Source organism: Vicia villosa, linkage group LG5 (genome assembly GCF_029867415.1).
Source record: "Vicia villosa cultivar HV-30 ecotype Madison, WI linkage group LG5, Vvil1.0, whole genome shotgun sequence".
Taxonomy (NCBI): Eukaryota; Viridiplantae; Streptophyta; class Magnoliopsida; order Fabales; family Fabaceae; genus Vicia; species Vicia villosa.
In genome coordinates, this window is record NC_081184.1 from 154,041,069 (window position 1) to 154,062,483 (window position 21,415).

Genomic DNA, 21,415 nt, shown 5'->3' on the forward strand with positions numbered 1-21,415 from the left:
CAATTTCAAGAACATTTTCCGGTTATACAATTAATTTATGATTCGTTCTTCAACTCATTTGACTACTGGCAGGTAACAAGCTTTAGAGGATCTCTAAGCAGCTTCTAGGAGCAAGCAAGTTGTTAAGTCAATGTTCCTTCTATAGTTGTACCATACAGTCTATGTCTTCTTCTATAGTTGTACCATACAGTCTATGTCTTCTTTTGATCTCAAACTACGCCTTTCGGTCCCACTTAAGGTTAGGTAAAAAAATAATTAGCTTTAAAGATTCTATATTTATACCTTAATGTTTCTGCTAAAATTAATTAAACAGCCAAGTTTCTAAATTGAACATGTTTATATATTACAGCTCAGCAAATATAAATCCTATTGGCAGCTTAGCTTATGTAAGTAGGACATTCGAGCATTCCTACAATGGGCAGCCATCCATCTTGGTTACTCATCTTTGGCAGATATAGAACAGCTCCAGCCACTACTGAACTTGAGCCTCTATGTTCTGACTACATTCAGGTAGTGTTATGTTATGTTATGTTACATTTTTCACTATTGAAGTATCTTCATTTTCTTATATCTGAGAACTAATTGTGTTTATATAAGTTGGGTTTTGAGATATTTATTTTCATTTTTCTTAAATTTTGCTGAGTTGGTTTTGGTACAGGTTGTGTCATTGCCTAAATCGTAAGGCCGAGTAATACCATGAGCTTCTACTTGAGAAGATTGATAAGAACTTTTGTAAGAAGTTAGAATCGTGTTCAAGCATAGCAGTGATTGGCCTCTATGTTTGATATGCACTACCTATCTTCTTTAGAGTGATATTGGCGGAGAAGCAATTTATTGGAGGGCCTTTCAACTTGGGTCGTTACAGAGTCTTTGTTGGTTGGATTGTTGTTATTTGGGTGTGGCAATAATCTCTATACTATTCTCATTATCTGTTTCATATCCAATAACCATTGAGACACTAAGCCTTACACCTGTTGTTGTTGGATGTTTGCTAATTATTGTACTTTCTTATTGGTTAATCAGTGGTAGGCATTGGCTTAAAGGCCCTATAACTAAAATACAAAATTGAACTTGAGTGTACAATTTAATCCATTGAATTATAACCATTGTTGGGAACTTACTTCCTCCGTTTTTTATAAGTCACATTGGCATGAATGTTTTGCTTGGCTAAGGTATATGGGAGATTAATGAGTCATGTTAAACATCATTAACTAATTATGAATATAAGCTTAGTTATAATTTATTGTTAGTTTAAATATGTGGTTAGTTATTTGTTTTAACTACCTTTATTTTTATGGATTTGTTATGATATTACCTATATAAATATAAGATCAAACTGGTGTAGTTTTAAAGTTGATTAATATTTTATTTTCATCTTCATTTTTATTCTATTCTTTCTTTTTGCATTATTAGCTTACATTAGTTTTATAATATTTTTTCAATGTAGTAAATAAAAAATTTTAAAATAATTAATAAATATATTTTTAATCATGTAAAAAGTATTGAATGAGTGATAATTTGTAATTAAAAATATTATATCATAGATTATAATAAAGTCAAAGGAGTTCTTTGACAAGTTTGTCATTTGTCGCAATTTTAGAGTCTTAGCTATTTTAAAAATGTAAAATTTTATTAAATTAAGATAATTAATTTTTTTTGTTTTAAACATTGTGATATAAACTACATTATTTTAAATAAAATAATAAATATTTCAGAATTAACACAAATATATTGAAAAATCACTATAATTGAAAAAAATAAATAGAAAAAAAAATTAAATTATAAATAAATAAATATTAAATAAATCTTTTTTTTGCAATACACTTTATTTTTTATTTTTAAAATTTTGGAAGTTTGGAAAGATACACAAAATATCCAATGCGGTAATAACAATTGATTATCAAAATATAATAATAATTGACTACTAATGGCGTGCGTTTAATAAAATTTTATAATAGAAGGAAAATAAAATATTAAACAATGAAGCATTAACTTAATGGTCATATAATAAAATTTTATCGACATCATTTAATTAAAAATGAACAAATCAATAATGATAATAATGATAATTGACTACTAATAATATAATAAACTAATATTGATAATTAAATTTAATCAATATCGCTTTATTGAAAATGTTCAAATCAAATATGATATTAATAACAATTAACTACTAATAAAATAACACACCAATAATGATAATAATGGTAATTGAATGTTAATTATTTTGTTATGTATATATTTTTATAACGGAACACAAATAATTGTGTTTTAAGTATGATAGTGTTCATAGTATTAAGATCTGTTTTTTTATTTTTTTTTACTTTTTAAAATAATCAATACCATGTAAATATCTTAATTGGATATTCTTTCGGCTTTTCATTTTCTATGGGGTTCTAATTTTTTAGGGGAACCTAATTTTTAATTTTTTATTGTAATGTTTGTTGGGTCAATTTTTTTATTCATATTAAAAAAAGAATATATCTGGGTCAAAAGATTCAAGGAATCCGACCTCATTCCCTTTTTGTAGGATTGTTATTTATGGACAAAACTTAGGTACAATTTTATAGGTGTGGTTTTTACTATTTTTCAATTAAAATATGACAAGTATATTTAAATGATATTTAAATAATAACAAAATAATAATCAACCTTTTTAAAACCCTGAGCGCCATGTTCCTCTTTTGGATTTTAGTTAACCAATTTTTAACCCGTGCCTCGCACGGGTATAGACACTAGTTTTGAGATATTCCCTTCCAAAGTTTTGAAAAAACCTTAAAACACTTATAAAAATTTTCTAAGTATGAAAAGTCAAACTTTGACTTTTTGATTCTTGATTGATTTTCTTGATTTTTCTTGGTCAAATGATTTCAATAACCATATATTGATGATTTTAATCTTCAAAAGTTCATGGTTGACCAAAATCCAAAAAGTCAAAGGTGATGTTGTATAGTTGACTTTTTTAGGTGAATTGTGATTCTGGAGATTTCAGGTGAATCAAGCTATCCTCATCAAATGAATGATTTAAGTGGATCATATTGAGGTAATAGAGGACCTTGAACCATGGTTTGAGCTGTGGAACCATGTCCTGATTAAAAGTCAACTGTCCAGGTGAATTAGGTCAAAAACCCTAATTGTGGGCCTGATGAAATTAATGACTGTGGCTCTTGAATTGAAGTACAATATCCATTGGATATTGACATAGGGATCATTTGAAGATGATTAGGCCATTTGAATAATGCCCTGGAGCTTTTCAGGGTTTCCCAAATGTAAGCCCTGATTTTAGTCCCTGATAGGCTCAAAACCCTAGTTTGGTGACCTGAGCAAGTCAGAGTCCTGATGTTTGAACATCATAGGTGGATGGATGAATCACCCTGAGTCATATGATTGTGTTGAAGATCATTTTCTCACTGCTTGATCCTTTGTCTGAACTTTTGTCCTTTGAAAACCCTAGTCTGAGTACTTGGTGAACAATTGACTGCTCTGGGTATTTGTCTTGAGTTGATGAAATAACTGGAGATGTGACATCTCAGGGGGGTCAAAGTTTAGGGTATGACACTATTGTTTGCAAGATTGTTGGATGAGTATAAATATCCCACTTTCGTGTGTTTTTTCATCTATCGATGATTGTGTGCTAGGTGTGATTCATTTGTGAACTAGTGTTGTTTTAGATTGTTTGGCATATTCTTTGTATTTAGCACTTGTTTCGTGCTTATGTTATCATTGTAGTTTAGTGATAAGTATTTACTTTGTGTGTACCATTTTTCATTTGAATCATTGCATTTGTTTTCCGTTTCCAAAAACTCGTTGTTGCATGATTTTTTGGATGCCGCTTTTGTTTCTTTAGGTTTTTGACATTTGTTTAAGGACAAACAAGTTTAAGTTGGGGAGAGTTTGATAAGTTCCAAATTGTAGTTATTTATGTATATAGTTTTGCTGCACTTATCGTCTTTTTTCCTCAACTTATGCGTGAATTTGCACGTTTTAGTTAGATTTGTACATATCTTCAATTACAATTGAATTTTTCTTCGAAAATAGGTATTTATACGACCCATACCAAACATCTTACACACAACAAGCTTCAACATCTACCTCTTACAAAATTACCAAACCAATTACACACAAGACCCTGCCCAACAAAGTTACTAACCCACAAATATTCAAATTCACAACCAATACATTCCACAAAACCAAGAGCATATCACATACCACCACCACCAACATACTTATTATCAAAACACGTAACAAACATAGCCACCAACACATCTTTCTACCATAACCAAAATACCTAAGAAACATATGAAACCAACACTTTCTACTATAGTCAAAACACCCAAACATCAAAACATCCAACAAACATATGACTACCAAACACCACAACAACCATTTTTTCCTTTCCTCAACGAGGCATTCACATAATCGCTGCCATTGAATCGATCAAACCGCTCACCGATAACCATATCAACCCGAACAACATAAACCAACTACAACGACATGGATAACAAACTCAATTACGACAACACGTTATTGCAAACACAAGACTACGTAAAATTACAAGAATTTTTTAGGGAATCTGGCGATGGTGATGTTCTAGGGACCCCGTATCAAATATCTTAGGTGAATTAACAAAGACTTGTATAAGAAAGGGTACCTCAGATTTAAATCAAATATTATTAGTATTTAATTAATTTTTTATTTTAATTAAATATAAAATAAAAAAAAAGGCAAAGTTTGAAAGTAAGATGAATTGGCCCATTCTTTGAAGATCAAGTGTATTGCCAATTAAATTGACTTTCTCTAATGTAGACCAATTAGACTGACTAGGTCTATAGGAGGCACCGATTGAATTAATCTGTCCTTTTAAATGTCTAATGCAGACGTCAATTCAATTGTTTTGAGTTCTATGTTGCAATTTTTTTTGTTTAAAATATGCAAATTTTGAAAAATCACGGGGCATGAATTATTTTGTCAAAAAATATGATTATTTTGAATTATTTATTTATACATAAATGATATACATGATTTTTAGATTAATTAAAAATTTGTAAAAGTAACCTTAAATATATAGATTAATTAAATAATTAAGTTATAAAAAAATATATAAAAATGATTTATAGATTAATTATAAAATTGTAAAAATATAAAAATTTGGCGGGTAAAGAGAGTAGCAAATACTGGCTCTTATTTTCTTCCCATTACCGAATGGTTTCTTCCAGAAACCCTTTCTCAAAATCAAAACCATTCCTTTTTGTGCTCAAAGCTTCATCCAAAAGAAGAAGCTTCAATTAGATATAGGTGGTTGTTTGCTATAGCTTTGTGATCAGTAGTACTGCCATATCATCTTCCCGATGATAGTTATTTGAATTCAAGGCTTAGGGTTTGTTTGGATTGTGTTATTCAAGCTTCCACTTAATTTCATTATTCATGCATCTTTTCACTGTATCTCATGCACATATACATAGTTTGAGTTTCTTTTGTATGGATAGTGTTGCAATTGTGTAGGGATTTGCAGGATTTGATTGTGTTTTCAAACCCTTTCTATTAACTAATTTTGAACTCAGCCGTTAGGGTTTGTAAATTTTATTCGAGGAAAACTGATTCAGGTTGAAGTTTAAACTGCTTCCAATAAGTGTTTTCATTCTCAACACTATTAAGTGTTTTCAAGGCTTAGGGTTTGTTTGGATTGTGTTATTTAAGCTTATCTACTTCAATAAACACTTGCGAGACTGTTTGAAAGTGTTTATGGAAACTATATATCACCGACACGCGCTACATCATAGCTTGATAAATAACTAATAGTTTGATTTTTTATTTATTTTCTGTTATACAGAATACCTTATACAAATAAGCATTTTATGATAACTGCTTACTTAAGTTTATCAGAATAAGGCCTTACTTGGTCAATGTTGAGCTTATGATTCTGGATTTTGATATTGAATTAATATTCTTGACAAGGAACACCTCTTTGAGATTACTGAGCTCAACATCTACAGTGCTGTTTTTGGGACCGAAATTTGGCCAGCTGCGGGGAATATGGAAGAACAATGTATTGTACACAATTTGCCAAAGAATGTGCCTGTTACTCATGACAATGCAGAAAATATATGGTTAGTTTATTTTGTATGCTTTTTTCGCATTGTTTCCCTGATTGTGAGTGTGAACTTACCCCATGGATCTCGGAACCTAGGTTATTTGAATTCAAGGCTTAGGGTTTGTTTGGATTGTGTTATTTAAGCTTCCCGATGATTGGCTGGTTCAGCAAACACGCGGTATCTCTAACCCTGACCACATTGACAAGGTAGCCTTCTTTTCTCTTCCACTTAATTTCATTATTCATGCATCTTTTCACTCTATCTTATGCACATATACATAGTTTCTGTTTCTTTTATAGTGATTTGCAGGATTTGATTGTGTTTTCAAACCCTTTCTATTAACTAATTTTCAATTCAACCGTTAGGGTTTGTAAATATACATATCATTAGAGAAAAACTGATGAAGCAGCAGTGGCAAGTTATAATGTTGCTTGTTGTTACTCTAAGCTAAACCAGGTATATATGTTTGTTCACTTTACAAATTGTATGTGCTGCATTCTACTACTGTCATGGGTTTTGGATAATTTGTTTTGAGTGTCCAGTTATTCCTCTATATATGTAGATTAAATCCCTCAACCACATTTTTCAATTATTAGTGTTATAGCATGTCAAAAGTAGTTAAGGAGTACCGACTACAAAGGAAGCCATTTAAAAAGCATTTACAACCACATCTTTTCAATGATTAGTTTTATTAAATGTTTCATCTTAATAGTATTTCTACTATACAAATTTATATCCATTAAGTCCCACATTGGCTAAAACATCACAAAAACAAGTGTTTATAAATGTTTGACATGCTAGTTAATTCGCCGAGCTGAGTAGCGCTAGCTTGTGACCCATGTGGGGGCACCAAGGTGATGGAACATGGCTAAGGCTTAACAGGTTGGTCTGGTGGTTGCACCATGCTGGCCTGCCTGCTCCAAGTTGCGAGTTGACCCACGGGACTCGTGCGAAGGCACGGATCTTGTGGGTCTTAGACAGGAGGGTATAGCGTGAGGCTGGTTTCACAGAGCAGCGAACACCTCCTACTCCTGACAGTGGAGGGATCACAGGCCGCTGCACCTTCGGCCCACAACACCTGGTGAGCCTAGCCCCTGAACCATCTCTTTTTTTGGTTCACATTAGGCACTTTCTACACTTGAAGAAGCTATTTATTTAGCTCTAAGGAATTGATTGAGCAGTATGATTCTATCGCATTTGATTTTGCCATGTATATTTTGTAGTTAATTATAGATCTCAATTTTTTTGTTACCACCTTAGCTATATGATAGTTATTCTATCACTATATCTTGTTTTATGTACTAGTTTGATATATTAGAAACTTATGATCAATAAAATTGTCCATTTCCATTAATACTTTTAATAACACCAATCAACACAATAGTTTTTTGCTTCCCTCTATTTTATTATATGTTGTTTCTTTGGTTCACTCTTACCCCAAGACATGTATGGGTGACTTGAAATTCAAGCCTCTTTTATCTGGTCCATCCAATTTTCCACCCGTAGTTTAAATAAAAAGGAGTGTGCATGGTAATGTTACTTGGACTTGGACATGATTTGAGCATGCTATATTCTTTTCCTTGTATTATTTTTTGTTTATGTGATGCTTATTTATGTAATGCCACGGGACTGTAATTTCTTATTATCTCTTTGAGCTTATGATTGTTGAGTTTGATATTGCATTAATATTTTTGAGAAGAATAAACTCTTTGAATATATGACTTTAGTACTTTGAGATTATTGATATCATATCATGCTCAAATAATGCATTAAGCTTTTCAAATAATCCATTTAGCTACTTTTAGTAATGCATTATAAGCTTTTCAATTAATCTATTTAGCTACTTAAATGACTTTTTACCTATAGTCATGACTAATGGCTAATAATCACATTCATTATAAGGATGATTAATCTCAACATTTTGAATATGACTTTGATACACTTTGAGATTAGTGATATCATTTCATGCTCATAGAAGGTAATTGGAGGCCTAATTTAGTGATATCATTACATGAGGTGTCATTTTATATATATGAACTTCAAAACTCTTTTTAGAAAAGTAAAACAGTGTACTTTATGTTTGATCCATAATGTTTGAGATATGACTGAATCAAAATGTTCAATACCCAAAGTGCTGTTTTTGTTGGAAACAAAGGTTCATGTGTTGAGAAATTTCCAAAGAGTTCAATAAATTCTAATTTGAAGATTTGTGATCATGGTCATAGAAGAACTCTCTTTTGCTATAAATATATAATGCTCTTGGTCATTGTTGTTATCTTCATCGCCGCGGTTTTGATGTGTAGAAGCTTAAGGATTTGAAGAGCAAAAAAGTTACAAAAATGTCAAAAGGAAGCAAGTAAAAAAAATGGAAACTAGCATTCTTCACCATTCACCAAGTGGGTATTGATGCTGATGAAATAGTCATTTGGATGAAGATAATTTAATTGGCCATGGTGGTACCTGAGAGGTTTATACTTCAACTCTATGCTTGATTTTTTAAATGAGGAACCAACCTTTTAGTTTCTGCGTAAAGCTCTCTTCATAGATAAAAGATGAGAAGGTTTCACGGGCTTGGAATCACAAGTATAAATTGAATTGTTCTCCACCTGTTATTCACGGGGGTATAAAATCTATCAACATCTTGCTTGATGAAGACTATGAGGCAAAAATTGCTGAATTTGGTGTTGCAAGGTTTGCTGAAAAAATCTCAGATGGGTTATACTGTTCCAGGTATGTTTTGATAATGCTTTCAACAAGAAATTTCAATACTATTTTTAGTTTCAAAAGTATCTCATGTTTTATTTACACAATAATTATTTGTGACATTTTATTATAAGCATTTGCGGATTCGAACCCCTGTAGTCAGGAAATCCCTCATCTGCAGCAATCATACAATCTAGATTGTTGAATTAATTAAGATAAGATGATTTGCATTTAAATTTCGTAATCAATTCTATTCTACAAGGGCAGATGTGAGACATAGGATCTTGATCAGATAGTCCAAAATGCATGACTTTATCAATTGTGCAATTTTATAATTGCAAGAATTACAAATCCATAATGATTATATTAAGCGTGATTATAAATTGCATTATGGAACTACAAATGCAGCATAAAAGTATTTTGAGGTATCTGCAGCATCGCATTGGCCGTATTACTCAATTGCTTATTAAAATAAGGAATACAAGATTGATGACTTTTTTTCTTGTAAAGATAAGATAAACATGTTCGAACCAAAACATTTTCCATATGAAATTGTAACACAGATTAGGACAAAAAAATTAATGGCATCTTACTGATATCCATTACTTTCCTGGATGTAATGCTGATTCCTGGATTTAATGCTGATGGAATGCTAAGTACGAAGAAGCATTAGAGAAATTTGATTCTATTTTGGGAGCAAAGCCAGAACTTGAAGAAGCGGCTTTCACAAGTTATCATGTTGCTTGTTGTTACTCTAAGCTAAATCAGGTATGCATTTCACTACTTATTAATTGGTTTTGAACCATTTTGTTGTGAGTAATTCTGTCAAATAATGAATAATCTCTCTCTATATATGTATTATAACATCAGCCACAATTTTTTTGAGCGTTATAATGTTTAAGAAAGCATGTTTTAGCTTAATACTACACCATTTCGGATCCATTGAAGTCCCACGTTGGCTAGAACATCACACAAGCAAGTGTTTATAAATGCCTGACATGCTAGTTAGTTCGCCGAGCTGATTAACGCCAGCTTATGACCCATGTGGGGGCATCAAGGTGTTGGAACATGGCTAAGACTTAACAGGTTGGTCTGGTGGTTGAACCATGCTGGCCTGCCCGCTCCAAGTTGTGAGTTGACCCATGGGTCTTGTGCGAAGGCACGGGACTTGTGTGTCTTAGACAGGAGGGTATAGCGTGAGGCTGGTTTCACAGAGCAGCGAATACTTCCTACTCTTGACAGTGGAGGGATCACGGACCGCTTCATCCCCAGCCCACAACACCTGGTGAGCCTAGCCCTTTGAACCATCTCTTTTTGGTGGGTGGGGTTCATACATTTTGAGGCCTTAATTTCACTTACAGTTTGGCATTGCCCGTCAAAAAGGAAATATTGGTCCTCTATTAAAAATTTTAGAAACATTTGGACAGAAAATATTTCACATATTAAATGCACTGTCAAAGTAGGAAAGAGTATGTTTGCTATGATAATATGGAGGAGTTGGAATTCATTTGGGACAACAAATAAGAGAGAGAAGCAGATATAATTCATCGGAGGTAGTTGTTTATAAGCGGAGTGGGGGACTGCACGACAAACGGACATGAAGGATGGGCCAAAACAGCAGGGGCAACATAAAATGGCAACGTCCTCCTCAAAATTATATTGAGTGCAAAGTTGATGTCTTGTTCTCAGAGTACCACACCAGTGTATGGGAACGAGTTGGTTATGTTCGTGGGAGCCAAAACTCTGCGGCTGCAATCAGTTATGACAGTTGATATCAGAGAAGCATTAGGCATGTTAGCGGCGCTGGAGTGGGTGCGAGAGCTGAGCTTAGCTAGTTGTTTAGTACCTGGATTCTAAAAGGGATGACACTTTCAGCTCAGATGTGCCTGTATTATAAGGTGTTTTCAATACAGTCAAATTAAAACACCTGTTTATTTGTTGATTTGAAGGGAGGTTGAATTGGATGTTGAGTTTTGTCAAGAGCACAAACACTTGACAATGATGATTATCATAGACAAATTAACTTCAATTCAAACCAATAACAAAATATTGATTCTTTATTTGAGATGAATTGTTTTGAAACTGCACAGATAATGATGTAAAGATAAAATATAGTTATACAAGTTGGACAATATGATCATACAGGTTTGACAGTAGTGAATTCTGCAGAAAAATGAAAAATGCAAACAGAAAAAGAGAACATAAAATTCACTTCCTATTTCTTCCTTTCACTTTCTTTTTCTATGTGGAACTTAACAACCAGTAGGCAATGTATTTTCCACCCTCTACTGGTAGACCATTACCCGCCTTCGAAACTGTTTAGCAACTTGTGTAAGATTGATAGACAAGAGGGTGTAGACTGACATTGTTTGCTGATGGTGTAAAGTGAAGTCGGAGACAGCAGAGCACGTGCTACAGCTATAATAAGAGCAAAATCTGGACATGTGGAGACACAGAGCATGCACTGCTGCTAAATAGGAACATTTGGAGGAGTAGGAATTCATCCATTTGGGACAACAAATAAGAGAGAGCAGCAGATGTAATACATGGGAGGGAGTTGTTTTCGAGCAGAGTGGTGGACTGCACGACAAAAGGATGTGGACATTTCAGCTCAGCTGGCCTGGATTATAACTAACTGCAAAGAGAATTTATTCGTATACAATTTTAAAAGTAGTGAATACTACCAGTAGTTATAACAATTTTAAAAGTAGTGAATACTACCAGTAGTTAATGTAAAATATCAACAAGAAAGATTAAAATTAAAATTTGAACTAGGTTTGGTGGGGTGTGCCAGGCTATTGCAATAGTGCAACGCAAAAGCGACACATGAAAGACCCAATAGCAAGCCATTGTGGTGGACTCTCCCCCTCAAGAAATAAATTTAATATCGTGTGAACCATTGGCTCACATATCAGATATTAAACTGATAAGAACAGATACTACACTTGATCTTAGCCAAAAGGCCGAGAAAGGTATGAGTTAAAATGTATGCTTGTTGTGTCATTTATATCTGACATCTGTTAAGTTTTTTACTTCACTAACTGAGGTGGGACTCTTATACAGCAACTTGGAGACTACATATTTCCCTTTCCTTTCATAACAAATCACAATATAAGTCTAAGATATCTCTATTGATTCTAAATATTTTATTCAATTCTCGTTGTGTTTAGTTCTATGGGGTAAACAATTAAAAGGTGAGTGAATCATTCTTAATGGAAAGGACGTTGAAACTTTGACGTTGAGGTTTTGATATTGATGGGTACGAACGAGTATTTGTTGAAAAATTGCTCACTGCAACCGCAACCACTTTTTGCTTCACATTCTCGTCAACATTCACATTAATTGCGCATAATTATTGAAAATTTCTTCATATATGTTACCTCCTGAAACATATTAGTTGAAAGCCAAATTCATTCTAGGCGGCAAATTGTTTACATCTATTTGTTCTAATATAAGCAAGCTCTCTGTTTACTGTGGAAATTGGTAAAGAATCGCTGGTCTTCCCAAAGCCTTAAACTAAGGGTTATTTGCAAGATCGACCAGTTGATCTTGAGACAAGTGCTAAGGTTTTTGAAATTGTACTGGTTCTGTCGATGATATTAGCCTAAGAAACGATTTTGTAAGACTGAAGGAACAAGTACAACGGCTTTCACACGTTGTGTTAGGTTCGACCGGCAGGTGACTCGTGACCGACGGGAACAAACCTAAGCTTAACAACTTAACAACTGACTCTTTTGTGAACATGAAAATATAAAACGAACAATGAACAATGAGTAAAATGCAAGTAAAAGCTTCAAAATACATGACTAAAACATAAAGACTTTGCATTGAAATAAAGGTGGTGATTCACATACATCAAAACACTTAGCAACTCTTTCTTCCTGAAGTCGGAAATTGAGCAGAGCTTCAGCAAGTAGTTTGGATGTACCAGCGAACACACCAATTTCTACATAAAATGACTTATTTATAGTAATAAACAAAGATAACTGCCTAAAGTGATCTATGGCTGTCATTGAAGCTAAATGATAACTGCTTCATGAGATTTCTCCATGTATTTGGCGCCCACCAGACACGATTTCTTGGAGTAACTGCCTTCAGTATTTTAAATTTGAAACTTCCCGCCTTCGTTTCTCCAAAGATCAATCGCTCTTGGTTTCGACGCTGGCATTCGTCAAGGACATAAATGTAGAAATTTTTACTAAGTATAAGGAGCCTCTTTGGCCGACTTGCATGCTTCTAGTCGATTCGACTTGCATGCTCTTTCGACATGCCTCGTCCTCGACCTTCTTCCGTACATTTCCCCATGTGCGCCTCAATTTCTTGAAGCGCCTTTATTTGTAAGCCTCCTCCCTTAACTTCTAAGGTCACCAACTGGGTATCCAACTGGGTATGTACACCATTTCCTGCTTGTGGAAATCTTAAGGTAACACTCTCATAATGCTCTTTTTTCTCCATTCATTTATAAATATCAGTTGACATAATTGAACTATTTTTAAGAATGAACGCTAACTATTTTAAAGAATGCCTTCATTCTGTTTCATAAGTTTTTCACTAAAGAACTATAAATTGCTTCTCTGTTATTCTCTTGCCTAATATTTCATAATATTGATCATGGATGTGTAAATAAAACAACCACGGTCATGTAATGACATCATTTGGTTATTTATTTGCTATGAAAGCCATGACACTTTCAGCCTCTGCTTTTGGATCTTAAGACAGTAGAGAGAAATAGTTCTTTAGAAAAGCCTCTGCTTTTGGATCTTAAGACAGTAGAGTGAAATAGTTCTTAAGAAAACATGCTTGTTTATAGATGGATTGGGGATCTAATTGCTCCTGAATTAGCGGAGGGTCCTACTGCAGGGCCATAAAGAATTTTTGCTAGCATCTCATTTGATTCCTTATGTTGGCATTATGGTAAAATACAAGCTAATACTTACAGTTGATACAAGTTGTATATATTACAACTGCAACTGTGAGTAAGAAGTAAGATCAACATACGTCTTCAACATGGTAAGTTGAAAATACTCCAGAGTCCATAGTATCTTTATACAGTGTTCTTCTAAAACACCAGAACCCCCATTTGGAAAATTAACTAGTCAACTAGAATCTGATACAGAATCTCCTAAACAAAAGAAACTTTGATCTAAGAATAGCAGGAGGCCGCGCGAACGCAGGCCCCCACAGCAACAAATTATGATGTAGGTTCCACCACTTGGGTAGACCTTAGGATAGCACCCCTCCTAAGTGCAATGGAGGTCACTCTCCTAGGCCATGGTCCTTCATGATCAACCATTGACCCCATCCAGGTAAGTAGTTTGCAATGATGATATTCAAGTTCTTTTATACTCTTGATTATCTCAATACCTTTCCCCTTCTTTAGATGTGGGACTCAACTATAGTAAACAATGTATTTCTCACCTCTACTGCTGCTTTTTGTTTTTTCTCATCTCCAAGCATGACGGGTTCGCTTTGGCTTTTATTATTGAGTTGGATATTTTCTTCCTTGTTACTTTTAGTTGAATTGAAAACTGGTATTTGCGCATCAAATTTAAGAAAAACATCTTGATGAATTTTAACTACTCTCTTGATGTGTTTAATACTGAGATCTCTTACCAGACAGCTGGATGAACATTAACCACCCTATTTTACACCACTGCATCATCAGAAAATTCTGTAGACATTCACTCCAACTTGTGCTGAAGTTGGTTTTTCGTTGCATAACATGTAGTCAGATGGTGCACATGATTTTACGAAAGCAACTACACGAACAAATTAGTTAATAACTTTATCAAAGAGAGTGATTACTTTAAGATGTGGTCTTGGTACTTAGAATGCAAAAAGTAGGATTCAACTTTGTTTTCTACTTTTAAACGGCTGAGGGTATTTGATGTAAAGAAAGAGAAAGCCATTGGTTAATGATAAAGTATTTTCAATAAATTAAAGAGGATTGTGTAGTCAATATGTTTGAGTTAAGAGTTGAAGGAGTTACAAGTCCCGTGTTCAAAATCGGGTGGTGGATAAAATACTAAGATAACAATTACATTAGTTTATCTATTAAATAAAAATAGTAAAGTAATAATGAATTTCTCCCAGAGATTTAAGATGCACTTTCGATCCGTTATTAAAAAGATTTGATTAATCATTTATCAAGGAGAACGCAACCAATGTCATCAAATCATTTCTTGGAATATTTAATAAGAAATAATCCCTTTGTGTGGGCACAAGAAAGCATACAGTTTAGAAGTATGATTCTGTCACATTATTTTTGTAGCAGTGTTTCATTTTTTACCAATTGTGGGTGAAATGATAATGTATGAATATACTTCATATATTTATTGAATGATAACTTATGGGGTTAGAATTGGTCATGTTGGCTTATGGAGTTTATATATATATATATATATATATATATATATATATATATATATATATATATATATATATATATATATATATATATATATATATATATATATATATATATATATATATATATATATATATATATATATAATCAATTACTACTAATTAAGTGAAGTTGAGGCAAAATAACATAACAAATTATACATATAGATGCAGATTGATTGAAGAAGAGAAATAATAAGCAGGTTTGACAGAGCAAGGAGAACTAACTGTGTTATGTTTGTTTAGTTTCTTTTAGTCCCACATCGGTTGGTTTGTTTTCTTTTATTGTGTTTATTAACAACTGATACTCATCCATTGCTCGTCCCTTCGGGGACATCCGATAAAATTGGAACGATACAGAGAAGATTAGCATGGCCCCTGCGCAAGGATGACACGCACAAATCGAGAAATGGTCCAAATTTTTTTGTGATTTCCCTATTATTTGCTCAATAGTTTTATAACTTGGTCTTATTTAACAGTAATTAAACCAAGTAGGAGATTGTCTACTTCACATACATTTTCTTCTCAAAGTGATTTTGTTCATGCAAAGAAGTGGCTCTCATTTTCTGCAACAACCAAAGTAAATAGGTAACAACTCTTGTAATCTTTTTTTGTTAACAAAAACCATGTCCTAAGTCCTTAAAGAAGTGGCCACTGAAAATCATCAGGACTAATTGTGTTAGTAAATTATTAGCCTTTATTCTCAAAGCACATGATTTAATGAAATAAGCTAAAGGCAAATCACATAGCAAGTTTTGACATTGTTTGATAAAATATGGGTTTGATGACTTGTAATGTTTCATGTTCTAGTCAGTATTCTACGTACCAAGCCTTCTCATTTTATTTTGCCGAATTGCTAATTCAGTTCAAGTGAACACCAATTTTATATAAAAATGATAGCTTTTTGATAAGGCAGAACAGTCAAAATTTATTGCATTTGAACATTTATCACAATCTCCATGTGTTTTTTTGTATACCTCCATCAGTTTACGAGAACTGTAACTACAACAGGAGATTCTTAACCAGAACAATTGTCAAATATACATATATTGAAATCAACTCTATAATGGAGTTTGGGATTGAATATTGTATTAATTTTGTACTTGAGCTAAGATCCTAATCTATTTCTATACATGTTTGAAAACTGAATCACGAAATATTATGCTATCATCACATCAGTTTTTATACTGACAAAACTTGAACATTCTAAGTACAATCAGTTTGGCATGCTTATTACTGATTCTCTCACCCTATGAGATTCGTTAGCTACTTAAATGACTTTTTAACTATAGTCATTGCTAATGGCTAATGACAATCACATTAATTATATTCATTGCTAATGACTAATAATTGCATTAGTCATTGCTATGTTACATCTTCTATGCGGTTTTTGGAATTGAAATTTTGCCAGCTGCAGAATATGAAAGGAGTAGGACCAACTACACAATTCGGCAAATAATTGGGCCATTAACTCATGAGAATTGAAAGAGTGTGATAGAGGCAGAGCACATATAGCTAAGTCACCATCACACTAGAAATTCATTCACTATGTGGCTACTCATTTAGAAGAAGTGCTGTGGTCTACACGGTACCTGGGAATATTGTTAGAACCTTACAAATGGATAGGTAACTTTTAAGATACCTTTAGGAGCTCTACTCTAGTAAGAATCTAGGAATTAGATATTCCCGTTTCTGTAATCTCTTTGTAACCACTTCAATTCCATAATCAATAAAGCTCCCACCCTATTTTATTTCTACTCTATTTACTATTTTTATACTGTGTTGAGTTCTGGTTTGTATCAAATCGGTCCGACATACTAGATACGACAATGGAACCCGTGACTGCAACCGAAGAAGGTTACTCTGCCAGCGTTCAAACAGATGGAAGCCAAGGTGGAAGCGTTAGAGCGCTAGAAAATGAGATATCAGAGTTACGATCAACTCTGATTGAGTTACCAACATTTGATGGCGAGGATCTGGCGGGGTGGATTTCTCGAGCATAAGCTTATTGTCGTGTCGAAGATACAATTTCGAAGGTGAAAGTGAATATGGCCCAGTTTTGCATGGAAGGGTCAACTATCCACTTCTTCAATTCACTTGTTGGAGAGGAAGGAGAGTTGTCATGGGAGAGGTTGTAGGAACTGTTGCTAGAAAGATACGAGGGTCATGTGCATGTGGACAGGGATATCTACGAACAGTTAACGGAGTAAAGCAAGAGGGAACGGTGGCGAAATACATTACAGAATTTAAGTATCTAACAGCTCAAATTCCTAGACTCCCAGATAGGCATTTGCAATAGTGCAAGGCTATTGCAAACAAGATAGGCATGGCAGAAACAAAACATTTTCCATAAGAAATTACAATCTGCAACACCTAGTTTGGGAGGAAAAATGCTTCAATTTCGAAGCATCCAATTCGCTAGGAGTATACATCTGCTACACTACACCTAGTTTGAGTGAAAAAATTGATCTCAACGTCCATTACCTTCTTGGAATGCAAAAGGAATGCTAAGTACGAGGAAGCATTAGAGTAATTTGAGTCTGTTTGGGGAACAAAATCAGAGCCTCATGAAGCAGCAGTGACAAGTTTTAATTTTACTTGTTGTTACTCTAAGCTAAACCAGGTTATATGTTTGTGTACTACTTTACAAATTGTATGTGTTGCAATCCACTAATTTGTCATTAGTTTTGGATCATTTTTTTGTGTATTTAGTCCACATATAACTTTCTTTATAGGTTTAATCCTACACATATAACCTTCTTAATAGGCTTAATCCTACACATATAACCTTCTTAATAGGCTTAATACTCCTCACAGTGGAAGGATCCCAAGCTGCACTACCTCAGATTCCCCGAGTCACCATCAGCACATGTCACATGAATTATAGTTTCTCACTCGAAATCAAATTCCCCGAGTCACCACATGTTACCGAAGCATGCGTAAATTTAGTTAAAAATCATCATGAAAATGACTTTAATATTATATTTTAATGATTTGTTCAGTGGTATAGCTTGTACTCTCATGGATTGTTCTTTTGATTATGCTATACTTTCTTTTTTTTTAGTTTGTTTCACTCTTTGTTGCTTAGTGATGAAGGCAAGCATGAGAAACTGATACGCCTTTTGGTGAAAATGGTTTTAAAGGAGTTGAGTAATAGTCCAATGATTGTGGCTGAGTTTCTAGTGGTACTCAATGAACGTGTTGAGAAGGTGATGGACGGATCAGTTACAATTTCAATCCAACAGTGTCAAGGTCTTAGGTTTGTATGGGATGGGAGGTGTTGGTAAGACAACCCTTGCCATTTCAATCCAACAGAGCAAAATGGAGAAATGAAACAACTAATGAAACTTGATATTGGGAATTGCAACAATCTTGAATCATTACCACAATCCATTGGCCACCTAGGATTTCTTACTACCCTTAACATTTTCAATGGAAATATCAAAGAATTACCAGCGTCAATTGGATTATTGGAAAATCTTGTTACCTTAACATTGAATGTCAGTAAGGAAATCCGAAATTATCAGTTTCCTATTATATTTTGTATAACTGTTTCCTAAGTTATATTTATTATAACTTAGGAAACTGATAATTATAATTCAAATCAAGATATCCGTAATTAGTAGTGATAATTTTGTAATTATTGAGGTTGTGCTATTTATAAAGGAAAAGATAATGAAAGAGGCATCAAGCCAGAATTTGTTTTGACATGGTATCAAGAGCTCTTGAACCGTGATTTTTTTTTCTCTTAGCTCTCTGGTCTTGTTAGTTTTAAAAATAAAATAAAAACCTCAGAGTAGTAGTAACTATTGTAACAGTAGTTGATAAACTTTTTCTATTCCTTGCGCACGAGTATTGTGCGATCTTGTTTCGATCATTTCGTCTTGCTATTCGTCGTTTTCTCATGGAAAAATAAAACTTCTTCTGTGTTCATTTTACCGGCAAAAATTATGCCGCTTGGGAGTTTCAATTTAAGATGTACGTGAAAGGAAAAGGTGTGTGGGGCCATGTTGATGGTACTTCAACACCTCCAACTGACAAAACTGCATTGGAGGCATGGCAAACAAAGGATGCTCAAATTATATCTTGGATTCTCGCTTCCATTGAACCCCACATGGTTAACAATCTACGTTCTTATTCTACTTCTAAAGACATGTGGGATTACCTAAAGCGCATTTACAACCAAAACAATGCTGCAAAAAGATTTCAATTGGAACTTGACATAGCTAATTATCGTCAAAGTGATCTTTCAATTCAAGACTATTATTTTGAATTCCTTAATCTGTGGGCTGAACATTAAGCTATTTTACATGGTGATCTTTCTGGGGGCTTTGCTCACTACCGTTCAAGCTATTTATGAAGTCAGCAAGCGGGATCAGTTTTTAATGAAACTTCAACCACAATTTGAAGTTGTACGTGTTGGACTGATGAATCGGTCTCCACCTCCTTCTTTAGATGTTTGTCTTGGAGAACTATTGTGGGAGGAGCAAAATCTATTAACTCAAGGGCCATGTCAAACGACAATACTACTACGGATGTTGTTTATGTGGCCTATTCTGCCCAAAGTAAAGGGAAATCACGTGATATGAAGCAAGTTCAATGTTTTTCCTGCAAGCAGTTTGGCCACCTTGCTCGCAACTATAACAAGAAATTATGTAACTACTGTAAGCAACATGGTCACATCATCGCAGAATGCCTAACCCAACCAGCAAAGAGACCAGTACAGACCTTTCATGCCATTGTCGCTTCCTTTGGCCAGACCTATGCCCCTGCTGCCTCCAACAATGTTATTGCTGCCTCTAACAATGTTGCAGCAACCTTGACTTCAGAAAGTGTGCAACAAATGGTACTCTCTGCCCTCTCTGCCTTAGGCATCCAAGGTAATTATAATACTACCTATCCACCTTGATTTATTGATTCCGGAGCCTCCAATCACATGACTGGATCCCTTGAAAATTTGCATAATGTTCACACATACACCGGCACCGAAAATTTGCATAATGTTCACATATTTGTTTCAGCAAATTGCTTACATCTATTTGTTCCAATAAGCAAGCTCACACAATGCTGCTCTTCTGTCCATTATTATTCCACTCATTTACAGATATCAGTTTCGGATATATTTTAATGATCATTTTAAAGAATCTCTCCATTGTGTTTCATAATTTTTACAATAAACAATTGTTGTTTTAAGGATTAGTTTCATAATAATCTGTTTTGCCTTGCATTCCATGATAATCATAATGCTATTTTGTATAGCACATTTTGGCATTAATTGAATTGTATGTCTAAATAAAACATCCACGGTCATAGAATATGTAATGCCATCATTTGGTTATTTATTTGCTATGATAGTCATAAATCATAACACTATTATACTTGCCTGTGCTTATTGATCTTAAGACACTAGTAGATGGAAATGTGTTATTTCTTTGATTATATTCACTCCTTGTCCAATACATAAACTAAATCATCTAGTACCACAAGCCTAACATACCATATTACTGGTAAATAAATATAAAAAAAAAGTTTTTCAACGAATTTCTACTTAGAATTATATTTTACTAAAAAAATTTCAACGCATTGTCTTTTAACATATTCAAAATCTTAATTCTCTTTACAAATCTATATCATCATCAAATTCTCAAATAGATATAGAAATTATTCGAGTTCTACTTTGTTATAATGTTTATCGTAACTCCTAGTGGGAGGATGTTTGGGTCTCAAGGGTTTGCTTCCCTTGAGGTCCTGAGTTCGAAGGGTCCTAGGACCAACTTTCGGAGGCTATGTGGGGCAGTAATGCTCTCGGGTGGATTAGTCGATACGGAAGGAAGGAAATCACTCTATTAAAAAAAGGATGTATGTAGGTAGAGTTGTCAAAATGGGCCGGCCCGCCATGCCCGAAAAATCATAGGGCTTGGGCTTTAAAATTAGAGCCCATATTTTTCAGGGCCTTTTTAGCCCAGCCCTGAAAAGCCCGCTACCCATTAGGACTAGCCCATATGGACCGTGGGTAGCCCATCAGGCCCGCATAATTATAAATTTTTAAAAAATATATTTATATTTATATTATCTTACTCCAAAATAGCATATTGATTTTTCTCACTTCACTAAATTTTATCTCTATTTTATTCAATATTTCTCTTTTAAATATTATACATTAATATATCAACATTTTTTCATCATATTATATTAGTTTTTCTCTTATAATAAATA

General features: G+C 33.8%; 1 long non-coding RNA gene and 3 other non-coding genes across 6 annotated transcripts; 2 read left to right on the forward strand and 2 right to left on the reverse strand.

The window, feature by feature from the left end:
* The first annotated feature begins 5,188 nt into the window (after positions 1-5,188).
* On the forward strand, positions 5,189-18,712 carry LOC131603306 (uncharacterized). Of its 3 annotated transcripts, none has more exons than XR_009284288.1 (7): positions 5,189-6,106; positions 6,187-6,297; positions 6,457-6,547; positions 8,395-8,821; positions 9,452-9,562; positions 15,560-15,787; positions 16,611-18,712. It is a non-coding gene; the product is annotated as an uncharacterized LOC131603306 (long non-coding RNA). The 3 variants fall into 3 exon arrangements; XR_009284287.1 differs by having other exon boundaries at positions 16,617-18,712; XR_009284286.1 differs by having other exon boundaries at positions 15,560-18,712.
* Positions 11,575-11,770, reverse strand: LOC131608279 (U2 spliceosomal RNA). Its single transcript, XR_009285555.1, has one exon. It is a non-coding gene; the product is annotated as a U2 spliceosomal RNA (small nuclear RNA).
* Positions 13,948-14,108, reverse strand: LOC131608528 (U1 spliceosomal RNA). Its single transcript, XR_009285781.1, has one exon. It is a non-coding gene; the product is annotated as a U1 spliceosomal RNA (small nuclear RNA).
* LOC131608305 (U6 spliceosomal RNA) lies at positions 15,521-15,623 on the forward strand. Its single transcript, XR_009285574.1, has one exon. It is a non-coding gene; the product is annotated as a U6 spliceosomal RNA (small nuclear RNA).
* Positions 18,713-21,415: the final 2,703 nt, after the last annotated feature.